This window comes from Octopus bimaculoides, chromosome 2, assembly GCF_046866305.1.
Source record: "Octopus bimaculoides isolate indiv1 chromosome 2, ASM4686630v1, whole genome shotgun sequence".
Classification (NCBI taxonomy): domain Eukaryota; kingdom Metazoa; phylum Mollusca; class Cephalopoda; order Octopoda; family Octopodidae; genus Octopus; species Octopus bimaculoides.
Genome location: NC_142929.1, coordinates 35,049,999 through 35,077,606, shown reverse-complemented (window position 1 = coordinate 35,077,606; position 27,608 = coordinate 35,049,999).

The window sequence follows — 27,608 nt, the reverse complement described above, 5'->3', positions numbered from 1 at the left end:
GAATCCTCTGTGTAGTGGGTTGATCCACTACTCAGGAAGAGACTATTCTAGAGTACGTCCTGTCTTGTCTTCGAAACGTCTAGATAGAATCGAGACAGCTGATGAAGGGATATATATATATATATATATAAACAATATATGAGTATATGCATATATATATGTACATGTATGTATATACGTTCATCTACATGTACATATGGATACATAACTGGGTACATGACGTGACAAAAGAACAAGGACAAAATGGTAAACAAGGTGCAACAAACAAGCAGGCCACATAGAAACATCCCCTTCATCAGCTGCCACCATTAAAACTCCGGCGTTTCGAAGAATTAAGGCAGTACGCATCGTTAAAATGGTTCTTCCCACGAACACAAATTAAATTGTTTTTGTGGAGGGTAGTGGCGGACGGAAAACAAGACAGGAGAACGAAACGGTGAAATAAACAAACAAAAAGGCTGTACAGCCAGACGTGAAGTGTGTATGTATTGAACGCTGTGAAGCACGTACAGGAGGGGCAAATAAGTACATATATATATATATATATGTAATAATACAAAGAATATATATACATGTATACACACATATATGTACATACTTACATCTACATGTGTATATACATGCATATCAGGGTACAGGACGTTAGAACAATAAACTACAGACAACGGAACGAACACATAGGAAAACGGAAAGCCCCTTGGAATATCCCTTCATCAGCTGTCTCTATTCTATCTAGACGTTTCGAAGACAAGACAGGACGTACTCTAGAATAGTCTCTTCCTGAGTAGTGGATCAACCCACTACACAGAGGATTCCAAGGTGGCAAACACAAACCAAGACAGGAAAAAATGGACAGTGAAAACAACATTCAAAAACCGTACGGCCAAACGCAAATCTGAGGTAGAACGCTAGTAGTTCGTCTTGCCTTCACAGCGGCTGGAGTGAAAAGAAAGTTGACCACAGGTCACACGAGAGCAGAGAGGATGGTGGAGGGAGGAAGTGGAACAAGGAGGAAGGGACAGAAGCAGTGAAGTAGAGGCCAGGACAGAAGGGTAGATAGGAAGATAGAGGAAGACAGATAGATAAATAGATAGAGAGGATGGTGGAGGGAGGAAGTGGAACAAGGAGGAAGGGACAGAAGGGTATTAGCAGTGAAGTAGAGGCCAGGACAGAGGTATAGATAGAAAGATGGAGGAAGACAGATAGATAAATAGATAGAAAGATAGATAGATAGACAGATAGATAGATAGAAAGATAGTCACGTCAGAATAATAGATATATATATATATGCGTGTGTGTGTGTGTGTGTGCGTGTATGTGCACGTACGTATACATGTTTGTATGAGTGTGTACGTATGTAGACGCAGGAGGTTTATGTCTATGTTTTGTCAGAATATGGTTGCGTGTATTCTTTATCTTTTTTCTTTTTTCTATATTTATATCAATGTACAATATAAACATCGCCTTAATGTGAGAAAAAATTATAAATAGTTGAATAATTCATAAATGAAATGTTATCGAGCCTTAAGGTATTATTATTTGTAAAGTCAGGATTTTGGAATTTTAATTTTAATCGGATTTCTTTAAAGAGTACCTATATTTTTTATATTTCTTTAAAATCATAATTTCATAAAATCTCTATATATTTGCAGTTACATTCCTTGGAGATAAAATTTATGTAACTTTTGACTTTTGACTATTTTTACGGATCACAACCATCCCGCTCTCTAGAATTCACTTCCGCTTCATATTTTTCCTGTAATGTTGATTTATAAAGGTGCCCAATCTCATCGGTCTTGGAAGACCTCTAAAGGACAAAGGTGCTGCTCTTTCCTCCAAACGTAAGTAAGAAGAAAAATAGGAAATATATTTGGGCATTTGAAACTGCTTAAATGGTGGGAACATTGTCCTTAAGAGTGTTCTAAGACTGTGTGCTATCAGTCAGTATAGTATATAAATGCCATGGAAGTTTGAACGTTATATATAATGACTATCTAATGATGACAACTTCTAAGCTACAGGTATCTCAGTAACTGAGTCTAAAAGACAATAAACTTATTCAGATGTCTAGAGATAAGGAGCCAGCTGTCAAACAGCAGATGCTGGTGAAAACTAAGAAAAATGTTAGAATTCTCAGCTAAAGATGTCACTCTAGTTTAATCTCATCATGACCCAGTCAGTTTCTCACAATAGTCCTCATCAGATTCGTGAAATAATGCTATTTATTCAGATAAAAATCTTCGTTCGTCCTGCCAGCGGTCTCTCGTTCCAGTTGTCATGAAATTTTTCGAAATGAATTAAGTGAATCTTCAGAAATCTTTAAAGATTGAATGCATGTGACTGATACAACCTCTTTCTATGATATAAGTATAACAGACCATCCGCCATTCACGTGACAAATCTTAAAGTAGTTGTAAAAGTGTTAGGCATGTAGTGTTTACTATGTAAAATCCTGGAATTAATCCTACATAGCGAAAATGCGAAACATTATGCTTTCGTTCTTCTGCTCCTTAGTGTAGAGGTTTCGCTACCAGACAAGAGAACGAACACTCATGATGCAAGCCATATAAATGTGTATGGCAAGCTTCTTTTTTTTTTTTTTTTTTTTTTGGATAAGTTCTTAACACTCAGCATATATTTACGACTCCTGTTTGAAGGTGGTGGCTGACTGTTCTGTGCAGGAGTTCAACACAACACTGAGAGAGCTCACACGTGCAATTATTGATCTAATATATTTCCAACACAGAAATACTTCTTCATCATAGCTGGGGAAATAGCTATATAACAGATGTGACTTAAACCTTAGTATGCAACGAAGTAGCTATTAAGCAACGGCTGTCAATTTAAATTAGTTAAGCTGGTAGATGTGAACGAAGCATGATCTTAGAAAGTCATAAACTACTGAGCCATACTTCTGTGTGGCATTATCTGAAAAACTGTAAATTACTGAATTACTGTATAATGTATAAATAAAATAACTGTTAAGTAACATTTGTTGATATAATCTGGTTAATAAGAATAAAAGCTCTAGATATCAGCGTGGCAGATAAGCAGTAGGTTTGTCGATAGGTTGTGTGAGACACTTATTCGTCTGCTACATAATACCTTATAACACCTTTATAAGTGATATATATATATATATATATATATATATATATAATAATATTAGGGACAAAATCCAAAATTACAGGTAAAAAACTCAATTAAAATCAATTTATAAAAATTAAAATTAAATTGAGCCTTATAGATAAAGTATATATAAAATATATAGTTTTAGGGAAAATAACCAATTTTCAAGAACTCATCGATGAAAATCCACTATCACATATAGAAAAATTAATAATTAAAAGTACAATAAATGAGTATAATATAAAGTAAAGTAAATATCATAAGATAAATATAATAAAAAGATTACACGTGTTTCATAACCAATTTTCAAATAGAAAAGAAATTTAAATCGATTAAAATCAATTGAAATTATCGAAAATAAATTCTATTCAAAAATATAGCTACTCGTCAGATCGTATATAATACAATATACAAGTAAAACAACTGGACACAACACCTTACATATATATATATATGTAGGCTTTTATTTTTTATTCTTTTATTTGTTTCAATCATTTGACTGCGGCCATGCTGGTGCACCGTCTTAGTGGGTTTTAGTCGAAGAAATCAACCACAATACTTACTTTTTCCCTTCGTTAGTCTGATACTTACTCTATCGGGGACTTAAACTCATCAACACCCGTTCTCAAGCATGATGGGGAAGAAACGCAAAGACACACACGTACGTACAGACAGACAGACACACAGACAGACGCATACACACACACACACACACATATATATATATATACGATGCTCTTCTTTCAGTTTCCGTCTACTAGATCTACTCACACCTCTTTAGTCGACCGAAGCTCTAGTAGAAGGTACTTGCCTAAGGTGCCACGCAGTGGGCCTGAATCCGGAATTATGTGGTTGGGAAGCAAACTTCTTACCACACAGTCACGCCTGCGTCTCTCTCTCTCTCTCTCTCTCTCTCTCTCTCTCTCTCTCTCTATATATATATATATATATATATATATATATATATATATATATCTATATATATTCTTTTACGCTTTTACTTGTTTCAGTCATTTGACTGTGGCCATACTGGAGCACCGCCTTTTAGTCGATCAAATCGACCCCAGGATTTATTTTTTGTAAGCCTAGTACTTATTCTATCGGTCTTTTTTGCCGAACCGCTAAGTTACGGGGACGTAAACACATCAGCATCGGTTGTCAAGCGATGTTGGGGGGGGGGACAAACACATATACACACACATACATATATATATATATACATATATACGACGGGCTTCTTTCAGTTTCTGTCTACCAAATTCACTAACAAGGCTTTGGTCGGCCCGAGGCTATAGTAGAAGACACCTGCCCAAGGTGCCACGCAGTGGGACTGAACCCGGAACCATGTGGTTGGTAAGCAAGCTACTTACCACACAGCCACTCCTGCGCCTATTTCTATGTCTTTTGCTATATATATATATATATATATATATATATAATAATAATAATAATAATAATAATAATAATACAAATGATATATGAGCATGTATACATACATATATGTACATACCTACATCTACATGTATATATAGATGCATATCCGGGTACAGGACGTTAAAAATAATTAACCGCAGCCGCATGGCTGAATCGTTTAAAGTAGTCGTTCTCAACTGGGGTCCATATGGACCCCGAGGATCCATATAAGACTTTTAGGGATCCACAATGGTATTTTAAGGGACCCTGAAAAAATTTTGCTTTCGATGTATGTATTGGTATGTATTGCCAGAAGCAGATAGATTTCTTTCTCTAACATTTTACATGGTTCACTCTACACAAGTCAATGTGTGAATAACAAAATAAGACATTTGAAAGAAGTTTCTATAAAACTAGTTTTTAAACATTGAATGGTTATGGAGACCCACCAGCATAAAATAGTAATCGAAAGCGTCCATAGATAAAAAGTGGTTGAGAAGCCCTAGTTTAAAGAAAATAACTGAATGAATATGATAATAGGAAAAAAGAGAACAATGGTTGCAGTCATAGTAAATGATGAAATAAACGGCAGCAATGAGCAAGCCGTATCAATAAACTAGATAACAAAGCAATCCTCAAGAAACAACAAAGTTAATGGACAATGACAGCAAATTTATGTATGTTGTTGTATATGGCGGCCATTGCTACTTAGCTAAGCTAAAGCTTAATCTCTGCCCCTTATTGTTCGTTTCTAACGGTGTGACGAAACTGCAACTCAAAAGACAGATGACTGATAGATGCGTGTGTGAATGTATGCGTATGTGTCTGTAGGTAGGTAGGTAAGTAGGTAAAGAGAGAGACAGACAGACAGACTGAAAAAGAGACAGAAAGACACTGGGAGACAGAGAAAGACAGAGTGAACGTGTAAGATAGATAGATAGATAGATAGATAGATAGATAGATAGATAGATAGATAGATAGATAGATGTGTATATATTCATACATACATACGCGTACATTCATGCATGCATACACAAATGTGAGTGATAAGATAGATACACACACATACACACTCACACACATACACACTCACACACATACACACTCACACACATACACACACACATACACACTCACACACATACACACACATGCACAACCATTTTAACGATGCGTACTGCCTTAATTCTTCGAAACGCCGGAGTTTTAATGGTGGCAGCTGATGAAGGGGATGTTTCTATATGGCCTGCTTGTTTGTTGCACCTTGTTTACCATTTTCTCCTTGTTCTTTTGCCACGTCATGTACCCAGTTATGTATCTATATGTACATGTAGATGAACGTATATACATACATGTACATATATATGCATATACTCTTATATTGTTTATATATATATATATATATATATATATATATATAGAGAGAGAGAGAGAGAGAGAGAGAGAGACAGACAGACAGACAGACAGACAGACAGACGGACAGACAGACACACAGACACACAGATAGACAGACCGACAGACAGGCAGGCAAAGAAACAGAGTCTGAGATAGGGAGAGAACTAGACAAACACACACACACACACAGAGCGGGAAAGATGAAGAGAACTAGACAGACAGACAGACGGATAGATATACACTAACTGGCTGACCGGTACTAATGGCCAGCAGGCTAATATTATCATTAACTGAACAGCTTCATCGTAAAAGGGAAGCAAAGCAAATTTAATGACCTAACATCACCTTTAACACACACACACACACACACACACACACACACACACACACACGCACACACACACGCACACACACACGCACACACAGCACAACATATTTTTATATTTGTTTAATTTTATTTCGCTCTTCTTTTGAACGTCTCTTTATATGTATATACGAGTTTGTGTGTGTGAATGCGTATGTATTTTCGCATGTATGTGTGTTAGTCTGTGTGTGAAGGAGAGTTTTTGTGGCTTCAAGCTGCAGTGACAGACGCGTGCCTTTTTCTTTTTTTTGTTTTTCATGTTGTTTTTCTCTTGTATTCTGTTGTTGTTGTTGTTTTCTTTTTATTCCTGCCGTGACATCCACACAAGCACCATAGTATATAGTAGATATAGAAGGCCAGTTGAAGGCGAAGGAAGAGCGACAAAGAAGCGGTAATGGTGGTGGTTGTGGTGGTGGTGGTGGTGGTGGTGGTGGCGGCGGCGGCAGAGGAGGAGGAGGAGGGGGACGAGGAGGACGAGGAGGAGGAGGAGGAGGAGGAGGAGGACGAGGAGGAGGACGACGACGACGACGAGGAAAAGGAAGAGTAGGAGGGGGAAGGATAATGATAATTGAACGAGCGAAAGGAAAGAGAGATAAATGGAGATTGCTGAAGAGAAAAAAAATAAAATAAATCTGACAGGAAGAAAGGAAATGATGAAAACTTTATGAACGTATGCGTGTGTGTGTGTGTGTGTGTGTGTGTGTGTGTGAGAGTATTTGTGTATGTGTGTGCGTGTGCGTGTTTGTGTGTGTGTGTGTCTGTGTGTGTGTGTGTGTGTGTGAGTATTTGTGTGTCTCACAGAGATACAACACTTCAAATTCGGGAAAGGTGCCCAATTATATCGATCTTAATACCTGACTGGTGCTTTATGTTATCGACCTCGAGGTGATGAAAGGCAAGGTTTTTGGAAGGGTAGGAGGAGGAAATTTAAAATGAGAACGCAAATAGCTGCAAGCAAATACCACAAGGCATTTTGTTCGACGCGAGTCCCTCGATCGAGCAGAAGAACCACCAACTGGAATCAAGTTTCCGATATTTTTTGTCATAGCAGAAAGTACTCAATAGGATGCGGGGAGTTCCTCCTCTTGTGTGTGTATGTGTGTATGTGTGTGTGTTTGTGCAGGTGTGTGTGTTTGTGTGTGTGTTTGTGTAGGTGTGTGTGTTTGTGTGTGCGCGTATGTCTGTAAGTGTGTGTATGTGTGTGTGTTTGTGTAGGTGTGTAAGTGTGTGTTTGTGCGTACGTCTGTGTGTATGTATATGTGTTTGTGTGTGTGTGTGTATGTGTTTGTGTGTTTGTGTGTGAGTGTGTGTATGTGCATGTATTAAGTTCTGATTAAAAATTACAAACATCTTCTTGTTTTATCTTTTACTAGCTTCAGTTTTTGGACTTCGGTCATGCTGGGGCACGGCCTTAATATGTTTAGTCGAACAAATTGACCCCAGTACTTATTTTTAAAACCTGGTGCTCATTCTATCGGTCTCATTTTGTCAAACCGTTAAGTTAAATAAACACACCAACACCGGTTGTCAAGTGATAGAAGGAAGGTCAAACGCAAATTGACACACACACACACATACACACGACGGGCTTCCACACAGTTTTCGTCTAGTATATTCACTCACAAGGTATTGGTCGATCCGGAGCTATAGTTGAAGACACTTGCTCAAGGAGCCGTGCGGTGGGACTGAACCCGAAATCGCACGTTCGCAAAGAGAGCTTCTTAACCACACAGCTGTCCCTGCAGCAATATGTATATATTTTATATAAGAATAGATATTGCCCAAGGAGCCGTGCAGTGGGACTGAACTCTAAATCGCGTGTTCGCAAAGAGAGATTCTTAACCACACAGCTGTCCCTGCAGCAATATGTATATATTTTATATAAGAATAGATATTGCCCAAGGAGCCGTGCAGTGGGACTGAACCCGAAATCGCGTGTTCGCAAAGAGAGATTCTTAACCACACAGCTGTACCTACAGCAATATGTATATATTTTATTTAAGAATAGATATTAAAATGAATTAATGATGAGAGAACAGTGATATACATAATCGTTCTCTGCAAAACCTCTGTGTAACTAAATTATATCAAAGAAATAAAGCTGAACGAGTTGTTGAATAAAATCTATACTTTATTTATTGAGTAAGGAAAGAAAATCGCATGCTCCAAGGATATCTCATAGAACCTGTGTTTGGCCTTTACTTACTTGTCTTGGACGGCTATTGTTATGAGATTGAAAAAGACGTATGTGTGAACTATTGGAAAGTAACTCTGAGAAATAAGGGAGTCTATAAATGGAATTGTAGTTACGACCCTTGTGTTAATGTTTACAATGGAAAAAAAGAAAGGAAAAACAGTGTCATACGACAAAGCATTTAGAATGTTATAAAATTAGAGTAGTTATATGTATGAATTATTGGAAAATAGTAGAAATGAGTTTAGGAAATTATAAATGTAAAGCTATTTGCTACTGTTTAGAGATTTATGGTTAGCAAAGGGAGTTTAAGGTATCCTTTAAACGTAATAAGTAAATGTATACGTACGAATTATAGTGTATTAAATGCAAGAATTAAGATATAAAACAAATTAAATGAGTATATATCAATATGTAATGAATAGAAAATGCAATGCAATGAGATTATCGAATTAAAAAATTTCTTTCGTTGAGATAGGCTGACAATAGCACTCTCTGCGTAAAAATTACTAAAGTAAATAAAGGTACCGATAAACTAAAAGTGATATTTATAGAGAAACTAAATTTAACTTATTAAATAGAAATAATTATAAAATATAGCCTATAGTTCTGAGAGTTGATTAATTTAAGAGTCCAGTACGAAAAGTAAAGAAATGATATAGCTTATAGGCTATTAAAACATGTATGAAACTATTATAGAATTCAGAGCTATGAAAATATGCATGGAATGATTTTGAGGGGAAAATAAATTAAACTTAAAAGAAGTAACTGTGATAAAGGAGGAGGAGGTTGAGAAAATAAGTAATAGTAATAAAAAGAAGATAAAGAAGTAATAATAAATGAATAATGGTTTCAAATTTTGACATAAGGCCAATAATTCAAGAAGAGGGGCAAGTTGTACTTTATTTTATCAACCCCCAAAAAATGAAAGGCAATAATCAACCTCGGCAGACTTTGAACTCAGAACGTACAGAGCGGGAGCAATGATTTAGAGTAGGTCATATAAAGTAAGATAAAATTAGTTAACTATGGCAGGACTTTCTGAAGAATAATGCTAAATTTTGTTATGCGTGGGGATGGTCATATGTTGCCAGTTAATTGGCAACATATGACCATCCTCAAGTATAACAATATCTGTTTCAACACACGATTTCACATCAGGCATCTTGCAAAACAAATACATAAATGTTAAATTTTATTATGATGTTATAAGATAATAACATTTAGGGTGTATAATAACATTACTGTGAGTATATATTAGAGAAATTAATGTTGAGAAGACCAAAGCGAAATTATGTTGTAGAATAGACTTGATGCTGGGGATAATAATGTAAAAAATTAAAATGGCTACCATTGATTTGTTTAGAATATAGTAACGTGCTATCTTATCAAATATTGATTTACTGTTAGGAGATATATGTTTTGGGTCTTGAGAAGATAAATTCTGATAGTAAGGTGTGTTGATTTAATAAATATGTTCTCATGAAAGAAAATAAAAAAGTGCGTATTGAATTATAATTTTGTACATTCTGTATGAAGCTATTCATAAACGTTAAGTTTGAGTTGTGAACGGACGGATAACTTATTAGAGTGCAATAGTAGAAATGTAGTCATATTCTTATATGCGTTTATAACTCCATCTCTACTACATCTGTCACTTAATAACCCTACCCAATGACTGTTGACATCCTTAAGGCATGCAATTTCACCTGAGGTGTCGGAACTACTATAGTCTTTATTGAGAATGAAAAAAAATGCTATTATTTTGACTCTTGCTGTACTGCGTGCACCTCTTGAATTATGATCAATTACCTAATATCAACACACCAGCAAATAATTTGATTCATTGTTTCTAAAGGCAGTGCTTTAGCTAGGTTCCTTGATCCGGGAGTAGCCTTGACTGAAGAGACACATAATGAAGTCAAAACATCACGCTGTCCTAAAGTCCACTTACATCAACGAATCGCGTGTGTTATGAACACACGTCATCTGAAGGGAGATGTTCTCCAATGACGATAAACAACAGCGACCGGCTTATTCACGTCCGAATCAGGCAGAAGGTATTGAGAACGTTCGTTTTAGTACACTCACACACACACACACACACACACACACACACACACACACACACACACGAATCGATTTGAATAGTAGAGGATAATCACATGACTGATCCAAGAAATTTTTGTAGGTTTCCCGCTACGTCCGTGTGTTAGTATCAAGTGACGATGTTTGGTGACACTTGATTCTAACACACGGACGTACCAATCAAATCATATTCAAAACACATACTAATTTGAGCCATGAACTCCCTATAAAAATAGGGCGAGCTTCAAACACTAGTCAGAAGCAAGACAGCTGCGACATAAGTCACGTCTTTCTGTTTCAACGTTTTGAAAATCAGTGTAAACTGTGAAGCCGGTTAAAGCTGTAAATATATTAATAAAAACTCTTATAATTATTCTTAGTGCATTTTCAACTTCTATTTTTCCTAAATTTCTACCCGTGTGGAATAAAATAAGTTTGTTTTATATATGTATAGATTGGGTCATCCCATAAATAATGCGGATTTGTTTATACTTCTTTTATTTTTCAAAATTAAGATAAACAAAGTACTTTTTTAATCTAAAATATACTCTCCTTCATTTTCTACAATGTTGTTCCATCCATCTAGGTAGACTTGCAAGGCCCCTCTTCCAAAATTCACTTGTCTGTGACGAAAAATACACCTCCAGTACTATTTTGATCTCGTCTACAGAATTCATATTTTTTTCCGTTCAAATGATTTTGAAGACCGCGGAATAAATGATAATCAGATGGAGCAATGTCCGGTGAATATTGTGGGTGAGGCATCGTTTCCCATTTAAACTGCTCCAGCCTTTGGAGTGTCATCCTGTATGTGGCCGAGCATTATTCTGATGGAAGAACACCTTTCGTCTTGAAACCAAAGATGGTTGTTTTTCTTCTAGCGCAGGTGTCGATGAACAGATGAATGACCAAATCTAAGTTTCTCTGCCAGTTCCTCAACAGTTACGATGGAATTTTGTTCCACCAGGGTTTGCAGGACGTCCTCGTGGAGATTTAAAGATCTTCCAGGACGGGGCTTGTCTTCTAGCCGTAGTTTCCGGTTCGGAATTTCTGGAACCACCGTTGACACTGGTTTACGCTTATTGTCCCATCCCCATACACTGCATTAAGATTCCTCGCACTTTCCGTTGCGCTGTTGCCTTTATTAAACAAAATATGCCGAATATATTCCTTTGTCACTTCCATTATAGCTTTGAAAAAATAACCGTTAACATCGAGCTGTACTCTTCAAAACTTGCACTAAGAATAAGTACAAGGTAGAATTACTACCTGTTTTTATAGCAAGTTGATGCAGGTAATTTATCCCGTCCTCCTCCGACTTTTCATGCAATTGGAAAAATCGCATTATTTATGGGATGACCCAATATAAATATATATATATTGAAGGGACTTCTTTCAGTTTCCGTCTACCAAATCTACCGAAGCTACTTTGGCTTTGGTGGGCCTGGGGTAATAGAAGACACTTGTCCAAGTTTCCGCGCAGTAGTACTAAGCCCGGACTCATGTGACATGGAAGCAAACTTTTTACTACACAGCCAAGGCGACCGCGTTGGATTTTAGAGCGAAAGAAAGACGCTGGCGCGCGCGCGTGCGTGTGTGTGTGTGCAGTGACAGAGTGGGGGAGAGTGGTGTAGCGGAGAAAGTTGTTTTTGAAAAAAGGCTAGAAAAGAACAGAGGCTGCAAAAGAATGAAGCGGGGGTGGGGGAACTTAAAACAGAAATTGAAGAAATAATCGTTGAAAGAATAATCAGAAACAATAACGAATGAACAAAATGAAAGTAGTAGCAACGGTGGGATGATAGTAGTAGTAGTAGTAGTAGTAGTAGTAGTAGTAGTAGTAGTAGTAGTAGTAGTAGTAGTAGTAGTTATGGTGGTAGTGGTGATGATGGTGGGGTAATGTTGGTTGGGGGTGTTTTAGTGGTAGTGGTGGTGGTGGTCGTCGTCGTCGTCGTCGTCGTTATGGTGGATTCGGTAGTGAAGTGAGAAGGAATTAACTACATGTGCGATGCTAATTGGAAACGATTTGGACAGAAGCTGACCGAATGACGGAGGAGGGGAGCATTGGGTACTGGGCATTGGGCAAGACGACGAGACTGAGGGCAAGAACCATATTAGATAGTCCTACTTCTCATTGCCAACACTACCAACTCAACCACCACCACCACCACCACCACCACCAACAACAACAACAACAACAACAACAACAACGTTTTCCACTTATTTGCGCGAGCGTATGCTTTTTTCATATTAAAAGGACAGCAGCGATCTAACTACTAAACTAAGTTGCTTGGCCGAAGAGAGGAGATTACAGCTGTTGAAAAGCATTTAAATTTAGTTTTGTTGTTGTTGTTGTTATTGTTGTTCTGCTTCTGCTTCTTCTTCCTCTTCTACTTTTCTTTTTTATTTTTGCCTTTGCCCCCCCCCCCCCCGCTTCTTCCTCGTCTTTTTCACACGTGTCAAAGTGTGTAAACGACGGCCGGAGAGCAGCAGTCCATCTTGCAACCCTTAAAGACTTTCGCTGAAGGATTTATGGGCCATACAATAAGCAAATAAAGCAACTTCTCATTCGTTTGTTTGACCTAAAGGCATTGTTTCGTAAGTTGCTGTTGTTGTTGTTCCTTTCTTTTTTTCTCTTTTTTCTCTTTTTGCTACTTTCTTTTTCTTTTCCTTTTTGTGTTTGGCGGTGAGAGGCCAGCGATTGTCACTGGTCAACTGAGTGCTGACAGATAAATACGGCACGAGGACATCTAAGTTTTCTCTTCCTTTCAATCTCTCTCTCTCGCACACTCTCTCTCTCTCTCTCTCTCTCTCTCTCTCTCTCTCTCTCTCTTTCTTCTTCACTACTTATCTCTCTGTCTTCCCTTGTTTCTCTTTAGCTTTTACCTATGGAGTTCTCTCTCTCGTCTCTCGCATTTTCCTTTCTTTTCCTCTTTGTGTTATAAAGGGATAAAAATCGTATTATCTTCAATCTTAATCTCTTTTATATCTAACCCAACCCCACTCTTGTGTATCCATTCATAAAATACTTTTTGAAAGCCTCCCATTTTTTTTCTATTCAACTTCTCACGCCTTCCTCTTTATAACAGTCGCACCAACAAGAGACCTCCCACCCCCCACATAAGTGGTCAGCCGTTCTGCTGGAAATAGCAGCAAAATCGCTATCACATGGACATATGCCAAATGACCAAGTGGTTTTTATCTGCAGAAGGCGATGAACTGGCAAAATCGTTAGCACGCCGGGCAAAATGCTTTGCGGCATTTCTGAGTTCAAATTCTGTTAGGATTGACTTTACCTTTCATCCTTTCGAGGACGATAAAATAAGTACCAGCTGAAAACTGAGATCGATATAGTCGACTTACCCCCCCCCCCTCCTCCGAACAGGCTGGCCTGTGTGAAAATTTAAAACTAATATTTGTCTGTAGAGATGTAATGTTTATCCAACTATTAAACAAAACGAAATCAATAAAGAAAATTATTCTACAACATTTAAATGGTATCTAGATAAAGCAACTCCCTACTTCAGTCGGTAATGGTGTCCCAAAATATGAGTTAAGAAACATCACCTTCAGGCGCAGGAGTAGTTTGCTTACCAAAAGAGGAAATATGGCTATTAAGTTCAACATAGCCTGAGCTGAAAATGGCTGACCGTATCTAAGTTTTACATACATGCATAAACACAAACGCACTCAGACACGCACGCATGCACACACACTCACACACTCACACACATACATACACAGACACAGCAGACACATACGCACGCGCACACACGCACATGCACATACATACATAGACATTCTTTTACACTTTTACTTGTTTCAGTCTTTTGACTGCGGCCATGCTGGAGCACCGCCTTTAGTCGAGCAAATCGACTCCAGTACTTATTCTTTGTAAGCCAAGTACTTATTCTATCGGTCGATTTTGCCGATAGAATACGCACACACTCACATATATATATAAACGACGGGTTTCCACACAGTTTCTGTCTACCAAATTCCCTCGCCAGGCACTGGTCGGCCAGGGGTTATAATAATATTTGCTAGCCAAAGGTGCTGCATAATGGGACCTAATTCTGACCTTACTGACCAAGCCTGACCTTTCTTTCTTGGTTCAGCCGCTGTCCGTGCAACATCTATATTCCTCCTTGTGCCCGTGAAATGTTGTACCCTTGCCGTAAGGCTTTACTTCCATACACGCCAGCTTAATTTAATTCGTCCTTAGTCGAAAGACACTTGTTGTTATGTCCTGTTATTTGTATTTGTGTAACATTCTCCGTTTTTTTCCGTCCTGCTTTTCGTATACATTCGTTGCTTTCTTCCAAGGAATCTAATGCTCTTAGCTTAGTTTTTCCTTGGGGCTGGGCAGATTGGAGCAATCTCGAGGATAATCAGCCGAAATTGCAAAGATAATCTGGAACTCGACCGAGGAAAGAAAACTCCGAATGACCTGTCCTTGTTTTTTTTTTGTATATATATATATATATATATATATATATATATATGTATGTATATACATATATATATATATATATATATATATATATATATATATATATATATATATACATATATACATGTATGTATATATATATGTATATATACAGATATCGATAGATATATATATAGATAGATAGATAGATAGATAGATAGATAGATAGATAGATAGATAGATAGATAGATAGATAGATAGATAGTTAGATCTTTACGGTCGTGTTCCAGTATGGCCACAGTCAAATGCCTAAAACAATAAAAGAATATATATGTAGCAATAGCATATCATGCCACAACATTTGCTCATAAGTTAACTGGTCGCATAGTAAATAGAGCAATAAACGCTTAGAAAGAACACGGCGTAGATCACAACACCTGAAACGTATGATGCAGATGACTTTACTGTCATATATTTGATTTAGTAGAGTTATAATGGAAACAAAGTGACATGAAGACAAATTCAGTCACGTGCACACACACTCACATTCACAATACACACACAAACCTCTACACAGAAAGTGTGTTAGTATTGTTGTATTTTAAAGAAGTCATTCTGCCAAGCTGTTTTTGCTGTATTATTTTTTTTCAATTTGTATTGAAAGGCGGACAAACATACGCCTACTTGTGCTCACACAAACACGCACGCACCACACACATATATAGCTATATAGAGAGAGGTCGGGAAATAGATAGATAGATAGATAGATAGATAGATAGATAGATAGATAGATAGATAGATAGATATACATGCATGCATGCACAGAAATACACACATACACACACACACACATACACTGGTACGTCATATATATATATATATATATATATATATATATATATATATAAATATATATATATATATATATATATATATATATATATATATATATATATATATATATATATGACGTGCCAGTAACGTGAGATCGTCAATGATGAGTGCACGGACGGCAGCAAAAGGGCTTTGAGAAGCCAGCTGTTTGATCTGATTAATCGAATGATTACTAAAACAATCAATTCGTCAATCGATTAATTATTTAACTAGTTGACAAATAAGAATATAAAGAAATGAAACATAGTCAGTGTGGGGGTTATTATTGGCAAAATGACCCTCCTAAGATAGAAAACGTATATACGCAAATACAGCCTGTAAATGGAAGAACAAAAAAATACAATTTTAAAATATGAATTTATTTCTGCTATTTAGCCCTAGGAAGCTGCACCGCTTCCTGTCGGCCTTGACACATTTCCTGTGTCCTTATGTTTACAAGGGGGAGAGAAGCACCTCCACCCAGCCTAGCCTGCATTCATGGACATGTTTCTGAGTTTTTGCTCGTCATCAGCCTGAAGTAGCATGACTAGCTGGCTGAAGATGCCTGTCAAGCTCTTGTAAACATATATATTTCTAGTGAAACACATTCACTGATTACAAAAATTAGAAATGATCCATTTCTAGTAGATCAACGTTACAAGATGAGCAACAGGATTTCGAAGAGCAATATGTTTGTGTGAATTTGTTTCAAATCGGAAAAGATTCTAATATGACAACTAGTCTACGGGGAGGATTCTTTCAGCTCTACGTAATATCCACAGTACTGCCAGTATTTCTAGTCTAGAGGAACATCCACTGAAGATAATTCTACGACCAGACAACTTTGCAAGACAAAGGTCGATGATCACATTACAAATATGTGTTCTGTGATCCGTGAAATTTCCAAATAATGTAGGCATCTGTAACAGTTCGGGCCACATGGTTTTGAAAATAACACTGATGTATTGTGTTGCAGCAAAATTTGTGACGGATGAATAAAAAACAGAACTGGGTGACAGTCAGTTAGCAGCTGTTTAATTGTTAGAATGTTGACAGGAATTTTTGAAAGGTGATGGCACAAAGTCAGAAGGGAATAGAATTCCAGGAGAAAAGGGTATAATAAAATTAGTTAGAAAAGCGCACTTGTTTTCTTGAAGCGGACACGTGCTCCTCAGGTCCATCCTTGCGTCCTCCCCTGGTTGAAGACAGAACATTCTGAAATGTATCATAAAAAAAAACGAAATGTTGGTGTATGACTTCAATTGAAACAAAAAGACGATGTTGCCGTGGGTTTGTTGCATCACTGTGATTACGACCAAAAACTGCTTATCAGACTCTCTTAGGTATAGAGATGTTACTGATCGGCTTTTACCGGAAGGAGAACGTTCATCATAAATTCGCTTAAGAGGTTCAAACGGGTATTTTCTAGGAATTCTATTTTCAACACCTCAAATTTAAGGTGTTGAAAGCGACAGTGCGAAGGAAAAGGCTTGAGGCTAAGAAAAACAAAACCTGGAGATAGTATCAGATGTGATACGTCCCCGAGGATAAACTCCAAAAATTTGTATTTTGCAACCGATGAGAAGACCAGAACTTCAAAGCATTTACCAGTTTTTCATTTCATTACAGACCACCGTATGGTCATTTCTGCAGTGCATTCTCCCCGTTACCTGGTTTAACACTTCTACCTAATCCTCGGGTACCCTTAACAGAGTTCGCTCTGTAATAAATATTCGAGAGAGGTCTCCGGTTTGAGAAGGCCCTAAAAAAGCAACACGAAGGGGTTCATAGACGTCACTTTTTTCTTATTCACTAAACGGTAATAGTAATAATGATAATAATAAGCCTTTCTACTAAAGACACAAGACCTAAAATTCAGGAGGAGGAGACTAGTCGATTACATCGACCCCAGTGTTTCATAGGTACTTAATTTATCAACCCCAAAAGGGTGGAGGACAAAGTCGACTTCGGCAGAATTTGAACTCAGAGCGTAAAGATGGACGAAACACCGCTAAGCATTTCGTCCAGCGCGCTAACGAGTCTGCCAGCTCGCCGCTTTAATAGGAATAATAATCTTTTCTACTATAGGCACAAGACCTGAAATTTGGTGGGAGGGGGCTAGTCGATTACATCAACCCCAGTGTTTCACTGGTACTTAATTTATCGACCCCGAAAGGATGAAAGGCAAAGTCTACCTCGGCGGAATTTGGACACAGAACGTAGCGACGGGCGAAATACCGCTATGCCAGCTCGCCGCCCTAATAATAATAATAATAACAATAATAATAATAATAATAATAATAATAATAATAATAATAATAATAATGCCCTGATGCAATACCAGGCACTGACTCTCATGGCTCCTCATCTTAACTGATTGTTAGTGTTATCATGTATATGTTTTGTCTTGGTATAAAAGATTGGCTACAGCAAATATTCTGCTTAATACTACAGATTTGCTTGACAGTTTGATCTTAATTAGTGGAGCATATCCCTTGGTATCTGATAACATGTGCATCTCTGATCACGTACAGAAGTAGTGGAGGAGCATCATAGTCATGAGATGAGAGGAATTCTTTGGGATTTGAATAATTCACCTCTGGAAACATGGGTGTTTCGTCCAATATCCTTAAACAACCCTTATTCATAGACCTTTTTAGCGAGATTGGCTACTTGGCTTGAAGAAAATTCTGAGCCCCACCTGCAAAGTCATACGCTTTTTATCTTGATATGAAATCACCATGTCACACACGTATAGTTGTGATGCATGTGCCTAGTGTACCTTTATCAGACGGGTAGTTATGAAGGGTATATTGGGCTTGGTATATTTGTACCCCAGTATCACTTTGACGGGAAGCGCTGCTCTCTCACTCAACAACAACAAGAGTAATAAACTCTACCTTTTTTTTTTTTTTTTAGGGTCCAATTTTCCGTTCTGGTATAGACAAAAGTATTTAATCAACAGCACGAAGGGACTTGAGATAAGGAGCATCCTTTAAGTGTTTGTTCATCCTGCTAGAAAAACAAACAAATCCTGTTCACCAAATCACACATTATCTTCTTTAAAAAAAAAAAAAGAAATAATATATTGGATAGTGTACATCTCGAATAAAATATAACGTGATAATCATGACTGGAACGCCTTTTATTATTGGTCATTTGGATTGGAATTGGCCTTGGGTTAAACAACAGTAGTAGTATCATCATGATCCAGTAGTCTTATAATTATAGGTATCCCAGCCATTGTCATCACCCAACGTCCTTACATATTTTTATTACCTTTTAGAGGAAAGACAGTGTCCATGACCCATTAAAGGTCCTCAAAGATTGGTGGGAGAAAGGGAGGAATGTGTGAAGGGTGCCCTTCCGTATGAAAGGAGAAAGGCACCCTCAAACCGGAATAAGATGCAACAGAGTGAACTCCGTTTAAGGTATTCAAGATGCCGATTTAAGTCTCCTATCCAAAAAAGACTATGGTGGAATTTGAACTCAGAACGCAAAGAGCTGGAACAAGTACAGCAAGGCATCTCATCCAACATTCTTGCGGTTCCATCAATCCACCATCTTGGATTAGTACTTCAGTTTGTCCATCCCGAAAGGACGAAATGCAAAGTTGGCCACGGTGAAATTTGAACTCAGTGCACAGAGTGTCGGAACAAAAACCGCGAAATATTCTGGTCGATGTAATAAAGATTCAGCCAATTCGCCACCTTGTGCATTGAGAGAGGGTTTTTGCTGCTATTTCTAGCAGGTTTGATCGCGTCAACGGAGGTTGTTCCTCTGCTGGCCTGATCTAGCCTTTCAGTGGACAGCAGTGTGCAGAATTATTTCGACACAAGCGCTTATTCACAATAGCGAAACGAATATCAAAACCAGATTAACTGAACTTTATGCTAAAACTGCCTTCATTAGCATGCTTGTAAGTAGCTGGATAAGAGTAACTTGATGTCACAAATAAGTGACAACACACATTTGTTTATTTATTCATTTATTTATTTAATTAGAAAGTATTTATTCCAGGGTTTAATCACACTCATCTCGCAAAACCTATTTGCTCAATTACCAGTCACAATTACCTGCTAACCCCTACTGTCTCTCTCTCCCTCTTGCTCCCCCTTCTTCCCTCTACCTCCCTACCCATTCTCTACCCCACCTTTCTCTCTCTTTTTCTTTATCTATTTATATATGTCTGCCTCTCTCTCTGTCTGATATTGTCGTTTTGTTTCGCTTTTTCGCTTTTTCTTTCTCCATCACCACCTAATCTCTCTCCTCCCCTCTCTCTCTCTCTCTCTCTCTCTCTCTCTCTCTCTCTCTCTCTCTCTCTCTCTTTATTTCTCTATTCGCAGGTCCTTCAAAAAGCAGCATGTGCAATTTTTTCCTCCTCAATACAGAACCACCACTACCACCACCACTATCACCACCGCCACCACACCACCGCCACCACACCACCGCCACCACACCATCACCACCACCACTCCGTCCCCACTCCCAGAACAACATCTGCAAGTGTTTCCACTAATCACAAAATCCAGTTTAGTGAAACACAAACCCACCACCCACCCACCCATCATTACCTCACACATCATTTTTCACAGAGTTTATTTACACACGCTAAGGTCACTGCTCATCATTAAAAAGGCACCAGATGAAGACAAAGTTAAAAATAAAAAGAAGACAAAACAACTACGAAAGAAATAAAAAAAAAAGATATAAGAAAATGAGATGTTATTGTAGCAAATAGTCTGCTACAATATTTGCACTGTACATCATGGTAATAATGTGCAGTCTCCGGCGATGTCTGTGGTGCACGTCACTGAAATGTGTAGTCTACTCGAGTGTATGTGGTAAACGTCATTCTAATGTGTGGCCTACTGCAGTATCTATGATGAACGTTGCTATATGTAATTGGTCTATGGAGACACTTTCGAACATGACCTGATTTCGCAAAAACTCATATAAATAATAAATAAATAAATAAATAAATAAATCTTCATCAAATGCAGAATGGCGAGAATAAGACGCTTTATTGATTTAGGCAACTCTTTCTAATTTTGACACAAGGCCAGCTGTTTTAAGAGGAAGGAACAAGTCGATTACATCGACTATAGTAATTAGTTGACTAGTTCTTATTTTATCGACTCCGAAAGGATGATAAAGCAAAGTCGACCTCGGCGGAATTTTAACTCAAAACATAAAGATGGACGAAATACCGCTACGCATTTTACCCGGCATGCTAACGATTCTTTTCTATTCTAGGCACAAGGCTCGAATTTTTTGCGGGGTGGGAGCAGTCAATTAGATCGACACCAGTACGCAACTGGTACTTAGTTTATAGACTCCCGAAAGGATAAAAGGCAAAGTCGATCTCGGTGGAATTTGAACTAAGTACATAAAGACGGACAAAATACCGCTAAGCATTTTACCCGGTGTGCTATTTGTATGTGTATATATCTTATTAATTTGTCTGTATGGCTGATAACTCACTTGCCACACGTGATGGTATTTTAACAATACAATCTGTTAAATGATGAACGATCTTAATTGATTTTCGAATCTCATTGGATTCTCAGCAGAGGGGGCTACATCAATTTGACCAATCCTAGAGAAACAAGCGACCATTCTGCCAGCTCTGGTTTCAAATTTTAGCACCAAGTCAGCAGCTTTGGGGAAGGAACGGAGTTGATTATATCGACCTTAAAACTCAGCTGCTATATATTATATCGACTCCAAAACGATAAACGGTAAAGTCAATCTTGGTAGAATTTTAATTCAGAGTAGGAAGAAATACTTCAAAGAACTTTTGTTCGATGCACTAATGATTCTAACCGTTCACCACCATCAGATTTTTAATGATAATAATAGTTTCAAATTTTGCCACAAGACCAGCAAGTTCGGTGAAGGGAGTAAGTCAGTTACGTTGACCCCAGGTCTCAACTGGTACTTATTTTATTGACTCCGAAAGGATGAAAAGTAAAGTGTACCTCGGCGGAATCTGAACTCAGAATATAATAAGTCGGAAGATATAGTGCAAAGCATCCTTTCCGGAGTTCTAATAATTCTGCCAGCTACCGGCTTTTAATTGATTTCGATAATAAATTCAATGTATACATCCCACTCAATAAAATGTCTGAGAGACAGAGAGGGGGCGACAGACAGACAGACAGACTGATGGAGAGGAATCTAAGGGGAAATACCGTGTTGAGGGTACAATAAAGAATAAAAAGAATAAAGAATAAAAATTTCCTAACAGAAAAATGAAGCTACTTCATTTTTCTGTCAGGAAATTTTTCACTGACGAAGGTAGTACCGTTCTGAGAAGGCACTTTACTACAACTTACCATTTATGGTATGTGATTTCCTTCTGCAGTGTGAGAAATCACGATTATTGATAATATAAAAACAGCGAGATGACAGAATCATTAGCACGTCAGCCAAGATACTTAGCGGCATTTCGTTCATCTTTATGTTCTGAGCTCAAATGCCGCCACGGTCGACTTTGACTTTCAGCTTTTGGAGTAAATAAGTACAGGTTGAGTACTGGTGTTAATGTAATCGACTAACCCCCTACCCCGAACTTTCTGGCATTGTGCTTATAGTAGAAAGGATTATCGATGACATAGCTAAGCGGATTTCGTATGTTAGATGTAAGCACCTTCCGAAATAACTCCGTATGACCTAGTAGCATGTACCATGCTTTCGTTAATTGTTTTATGTACCTGCCGATATAGATACCCTCTCGATTCTTTCACCGTTAATCCAACAAAACATCCAGCATGTGACAGCCGAAGGGGTGGGAAGTCTGCGTCAGTACCCTGTTAGTACTCTTTACAGCTGTGTAGTCTCGAAGAATGTGACATTAAGTGTCTTGCTCAAAGACGACAACGTAACACATTGTTCAGAAACTGAACTCACAAATTTACGGTCATCAATCGAACATCTTAAACACTAGGCCACGAATACAATTAATATTTTTACAATTCCAAGGTGGCGAGCTGGCAGAAACGTTAGCACGCCGGGCCAAATGCTTAGCGGTATTTCGTCTGCCGTTACGTTCTGAGTTCAAATTCCGCCGAGGTCGACTTCGACTTTGCCTTTCATCCTTTCGGAGTCGATAAATTAAGTACCAGTTACGCACTGGGGTCGATGTAATCGACTTAATCCGTTCGTCTGTTCTTGTTTGTTCCCTCTATGTTTAGCTCCTTGTGGGCAATAACGAAATAGGTATTTCGTCTGCTGTTACGTTCTGAGTTCAAATTTCGCCGAGGCCGACTTTGCCTTTCATCCTTTCGGGGTCGATAAATTAAGTATCAGCTACGCACTGGGGTCAATGTAATCGACTTAATCCCTTTGTCTGTCCTTGTTTGTCCCCTCTATCTTTAGCCCCTTGTAGGCAATAAAGAAATAAGAAACGTTAGCACGCCGGGCGAAATGCTTATTTCGTCTGTCTTTACGTTCTGAGTTGAAATTCGGCGAGGTCCACTTTGCCTTTCATCCTTTTGGAGTCGATAAATTAAGTTCCAGTTGCGTATTGGGGTCGATCTAATCGACTACCCCACCTCCCCCAGAATTTCGGCCTTGTGCCTAGAATAGAAAAGAATATTTTTACAATTTCCAAGGCAGCGAGTTGCTTTAATCGTTAGCATCTTGGCCTAAATTCTCAGACATTTCTTCTGGCACTTTACGTTCTGAGTTCAAATACCACTGTTGATGATTTCTACCTTTCATCCTTTCAGGGTTGATAAAACAAAGTACCAGTCAAGTACTGAGGTCGATGTAACTGAATAACGCATCCAATTGAAATTGTTGGCCATGTGCCAATATTTGAAACCAATATTTTACTATTTCTATCATCTTTTATTTATATTTTTTTAGTCTTATTTTTGTTTCTTTAATATAAAACCACCGAGGCTGTTAAGGTTTCTATTTAGTGCAATGACATGGTGAAGGTGGAGTTTTCGACTTTCATTATGATGTGAGGGACGTTGCCAACTTTAAGTCAAGCACGGAGTGCTTTCGTTTTAAACGCCAGCTGTGTAAATAGTTACAAAATATAGAACACACACGACAACGTGGTGTGTGAAAGAGATTTTTAAGACTGAAACGCACTCTTTTATCACTTATACACACTCTTGGTGTTTATTACCAAATTTCCTGCAATTATATCTAGCTAATTAACCAACTTGATAACACTTTCCCATAGAAATTCCCTAATAACGTGTACATATGCAGAAAAATGCATATAGGTCAATCATATATTCAGCGTTATGTAGCATGTTCATTATAAGGTCTTATGAATATAGGATATATTTATAACTAGTATGCTTATACACGTGTATATATGCATACATTTATACAGACATACACACGTGTATATATATATATATATATATATATATATATATATATATATAATGCCTGTGCACGCCTATATATGTACATACATGGGTGTGCGCGCGCATGTGCGTGCGTTTGTGCTTGTATGTGTGTGCCTGTTTTACCATAGTTTTCACTCATTCACATCATCAAATTTAATATATTCTTAAATACAGGCTTTAAACCGTCTGTGGGCTACCTATACGTATATTTATTACATGACATACAAACTTGTTTATATATTCTCTTCTATACACATGCATTCATTACAAGTATAAATTCGGTTATACATCGCAGCAGCGATGTGATAACGATAGAACTAAACGCCTTATATCACTAGTTCAAACTCTGATTTGTGTTTTGCTATCATCCTTCCGGATCCGCTAACATTATCTATTGGCTCAATAAGCAGCGAGCTGTTCAGGATCGTTACCATACCCGACAAAATTATTGGCGGTATTTCTTCCGGCTTTACCTTCTGGGTTCAAATTCCGCCAAGGTTGACTTGGCCTTTCCTCCTTTCGAGGTCGATAAAATAAGAACAAGTACCGGTCAAATACTGGGGTTGATGTAATCGACTAGCACCCTCCCCCAAAATTTCAGGCCTTGTGTCTGCAGAAGAAAATAGAAAAAGAAAAAAGAAGCACTTTACACACAATGAGTTAATTCTTCAATGATTCGTCGAATTGTTAACACCTGAGTCAATGACAATTTGCTAAGAAGAATAAAATATCTTTCATCTTCGAATTTGTTTAACAGTGTATAAACATAAAGATATTTCCCGAGTCTCATATACTCTTTCCATGAAGTACACATTCCTCACTTGGATGGGACGCCGGTCCATCGCAGAATTACTCATTTTTTGCCAGCTGAAGGAACTGGAGCAAACGTGAAATGAAGTGTTTTGCTCAAAAGCATAATGCATGGCCGGTCCAGGAATCGAAACCATAATCTTGCGATTACCAGTCCAACACCCTAACCACTAAGCCACGTGTCTAGGGTCACTTTAAAATGAGCTTGTAGTATACCTTAGTAGCAGCAGGAGAAAGATTTTCTGCAATAGTTACTAATAATATCTATTACATGGAAAAATACGAGCAAAGGAAATAACATTCTTAAGATTATAAACCTGGAAAACTGCAGGACAAGTTCTTACACTTGGAAAAGTTCACTCTCTCTCTCTCTTTCTCTTTCTCACACACACACACACGCACACACGTACATACAAAAAAGATGTACGCATACGTATTGATGTATGTACGTATACCTGACAACACCCCCTTCACTCACTCTCACTCTTTTTCTCTCTCTCACTCTCTCTATCTCTCTCTATCTCTATCTCTCTTTCACGCACACACGTCCATTTCATATACACGTACATACATCTCTCACTTTTTCCTCTTTCACTTGAGAGCAAAAGTAAATAAATAAAAAAAATTTTACGGAAATTAACGAACTCCGGATGATGAAATCACATTCAGTTAGAAATATTTCTAAATGATTAAAATACTGTGAAAGTCAAAAAGTCGACGTTTTCTTTTTTTTTTTTTTTTTTTAAAGAGAGTCGAAGACTATGTGTGTGTATATGTCACAGATAGCGGGCGTGTGTTTGTGTTGATTGACACGCCATGATATTCATTATATGTGTGTGTATTTTGTTAGTCTGTATGTGTATTGACGTCACAGAAGCTATGCTTTTTTTTAATCATCTGAAATATCGGTGTTCTCCATTTTGGATTAAAGCGATTAATCCAAAATAGAGATGAACATTGATGTTTCGTGTACTAAGCTTGATAATTCTTTAGGGCTTCCTTGACATGAAACCGACGGTAGCCTTAATCCGCAAATATGTGTGTGAGTGTGTGTGTGTGTGTGTGTGTGTGTGTGTGTGTGTGTGTGTGTGTGTGTGTGTTTATCATATAGATGCACTTATATATATATGACGGCTGTACAATCGTAACCGAGGAAGATTATCCCTGACCATTACCTATGTAAAGTATCACCAGTAACACTGCATAAGGTTATTGCAACTGTAGTCGGCTTCATCCGGGCTCGCACCTGCAGCTTCCTTTGTCGCCGCAGCGCCCCCTGCACGATAGGGTATCGGAAAATTGTTTCGTCGGCGATCGTGTAACCTAAACTTTTAGGTACAATAAGGCTTGCACAAAACCTAACAGGCCCTCCCCATCCTACTCAAATGTCTCAAAGACTAGCCAGGAAAAGATTCCTAGTGCTAATGTGGATTACAGGCTCAGGAATGTAGAAGCTCCCTGAGCTCAAACGCGAGCAAAAGTTCCCAAAATGTCCAATATCCAGTTTTATAACTCTGAGAGATATGCATTAGTAAAACCTGAAGGCTGCCCCACTCCCAGTAGTCTTCCAGCACGCCGGACACCAGTCCGGAGTTTCTGAGGGGACATGCTACTACTAGATAGTCACTGAACCTACGTCATTTTCTCTAAACTAGAATGTATATTTTATTGATACTGTTAGATATGCATATATTTATATACTTTTTATATTATATATATATATATATATATATATATATATATATATATATATATATATATATATATATATATATACATTAATCAGCTATTAGTGATAGTACCAGTGTGTTTGTAAAGAATAATATTTGATACATCCAACATAAACTGGATGTGATGTTAAGATCGCCTTAAACTGTTGTTTAGGCACGTGCTATCGAAATGAGATGGTATCTCTGGGCGTATACAGCAGTTTAAAGTGATCAAGACAACACATCCAATCGAGGTTAGATGCGCTGATTATTATTCGTTACAAAAGCTTTTACTGTCGGTAATATAAAATTTATTCGTCGTCTGCCGGCTTTTTGCGACACCAGTGATTGTTTGGGTCATTATTATGTTACATCGGTATGACTGATTTTCGTTCTGGCATTCAGTGTGAGGTTGACTATCCCAGGTGATTTGCAACTGACGGTGAAATTACGTGATATGGTAGTGCCATCCACCGGTGCAGACAATCATATCAGCTGACGAACGAAATGATTGCATTGGGATCGATGTAATCGACTTGCCCCTCCCACGAAATTACTGGCCTTACGCCTTTAATAAAAAGGATTATTATCATTATTATTATTATTATTATTATTATTATTATTATTATTATTATTATTATTATTATTATTATTATTATTATTATTATTATTGAATGAGCGAGAAGTGTATGCCATCAAAGTGACACTGGGGCACCAACATACGAAGCCCAATATACCCCTCATGACTACTCGTCTCATAAGGCTACACCAGACGCATGTGTCACAACATGGGGATCTCATATCAAGATTGCGTGATATGGGGATCTCA